The sequence below is a fragment of the Limulus polyphemus genome, unplaced genomic scaffold, assembly GCF_000517525.1.
Source record: "Limulus polyphemus unplaced genomic scaffold, Limulus_polyphemus-2.1.2 Scaffold9231, whole genome shotgun sequence".
Lineage (NCBI taxonomy): Eukaryota > Metazoa > Arthropoda > Merostomata > Xiphosura > Limulidae > Limulus > Limulus polyphemus.
Window position 1 is genome coordinate 26520 of NW_013674841.1, and position 2437 is coordinate 28956.

Here is a 2437-nt window from a genome sequence, read left to right on the forward strand (position 1 = left end):
TATATATATATATATATATATATATTATATGTTTGTTTTCAACACACTTTTACCCCAAAAACATGTTTTAAAGATACTTGAGGTCTTAAAATTACATCATCCAGTCCTTCATAACTAGCACTACAGATGGAAGTCTTAGTAACTGCTTGGAGTAGCTAACTGAAATTCATGGCCTGCTACGTTATCTTTCTTCCAACATGGACTATTTCCTGTAAACATCTCATAATATTGGCTAAATGCTTTAGTAGGCTTGCTTTCATAAATTTGTTAGGCAAAATTGATTTCAAGGAGCAGGTGGTTGGTTAAATAAATTTCAAACTTGGAGCAAGCAAACTACATTAAAATAGTTTTAGCCACCTCAATTTAAAGATTGGAGTAACTGCTTACATTTAAAATATGCTTTTTATATCACTATGTAAAACTCTTACAAACTTACTTACTCATTTCCAGTTCTTTTTAAAACTTATATATGGTATAACACATGCACTGCTGAGAATGCACATGTGTGTTTAGCATTCGTTCACATGTGCTCGCAATGTGCAGGTGTGTCTTCAATACAAAAAAAAATTTAAAATTGCCTGTTTTTTCATTTGTCATTATTGCTATTGTTTAAGTTGAAAACACAACAATATTGTACTAAACTACTGCCACAGACGATACCAAGCATCACAGCAGTTAACATGTTAACTGGTGGATAAGATTTTGTCTGATTGATGTAACTATTAAAATTTAGCTGATTTTTTCTAAAGTAACAAAAAGTAATTGGAAATCAGACAACAGTTCTTACATAAAGATTTGACAAGCACTAATCCCTTTAGTAAATGAAGGGCTTACCTGACCAAATGTCCCACGTCCCAAAAACTCCAGCACTTCATACTGGTTTGTGGTTGAATATAAAACTTCATGTTGTACAAGTTGATAGTCCCCCTCACTATTGGAGGAGTTACTTTTTGATGTTGCGGGCGCCGTGGTGATAGTTGTGTTTGCTGTTGTGAATTTTTTTGTTGAGGTTATAGACACTGCTACTGCAGTAGGTGCACTTTTATGATGAATGTTGGGATGCACCTGGTGGCGATGATGAGTAGTAACTCTGTTATCTATCCGTTTATTCTGTAACACTTGTTGTTGTAGACCAGTTGCTTCTTCAAGCTCATCTGACTTGCGTTTCAAACCACTTCGCTGCTTATTGTTTATAACGGAACACAAACCAAGAATGATTACATCAAAATAATGTTTTAAAATAACTCTTTACATTAAAATCTTACAAAAAAAAAAGCCTATATGCCAACCACCTTTCAGTTTTACTTCCTTGAGCAATATTTTATAAATATGAATGAATAACTTATCGGGTTATGACGAACTTTTCCAAAACCACTCTAGTTTTCTACATACTTGAAATAATTGTTATACAACATCCATATATCTTATATTCAACAAGTATTAAAGATATCCTTTCAAACAGTCAAGTTATTTATGAAGTTAAGGAAACTAGAGAGAAGAAATCCAACTAGATACACTGTAGCTGGGGATGCAAGTGCCTAAAAGCTGATAAGTAACATCACATGTTGTTTTTTTTACTTGATTTTATTAAATTATATAATAAGTGCTATGAATTAATTCTTTTTGAATAACACCATTAAAAATCTATGTTCAGCTAGACTGTAACAACTAATAGAACTATTAACATTAGGCAAAGAGCATGGTTCTTTTTCATCTCTGTTAAATCTTTTAGTAACCCTAATGGCATAAACACTAAAAGATATGTATCCATTTATATTGCATGAGAATATATTATAAAACCTTGATTTGGACACACAAAATATATTACATTTTATACCACTACAGTGAAAATTTTAAAACTATTTTTGTCAGTACTCACAACAGTAACACTAATGCTTACTATCATTTAACAGTCTTAATAAAATTCAAACATACTTACTCATAAACTTACAAAGTGTAAGAACTACAAGGTTAGTTTACCATAGCTACCTTTTCTTTTACTTAAAATCAGTACATAAAAATTGGAGTTGTCAATTACTATAAGCTCCAATGAAAATAGACAAAACTTAACTTCAGATGTTATAATGTAAATTGTGTATCAGACTAAAAAAACAGATATTTTACACCATTTCAAATGTATCAGTATACATAGTTTATCAGTAGTGATACAACTGACTGTTATAAGTATACATTGTTTATCAGTAGTGATACAACTGACTGTTATAAGTATACATAGTTAATCAGTAAAACTATGTATACTTATAACAGTCAGTTGTATCACACAGTCAGTTGTATCACTACTGATTGTAAGTATACATAGTTTATCAGCAGGGATACAACTGACTGTTATAAGTATTCATAGTTTATCAGTAGTGATACAACTGACAGTTATAAGTATACATAGTTTATCAGTAGTGATACAACTGACTGTTGTAAG

General features: G+C 31.0%; 1 protein-coding gene across 1 annotated transcript in view; it reads right to left on the bottom strand.

Moving 5' to 3' along the window:
• Positions 1-1184, bottom strand: part of LOC106475823 (homeodomain-interacting protein kinase 2-like) — a 27311-nt gene extending 26127 nt beyond the window's left edge. The window contains exon 1 of the mRNA XM_013936495.2: positions 835-1184. The gene's annotated coding sequence lies outside the window, so the exon portion shown is untranslated. The remainder of the gene's footprint in view (positions 1-834) is intronic.
• Between the last annotated feature and the right edge of the window lie 1253 nt (positions 1185-2437).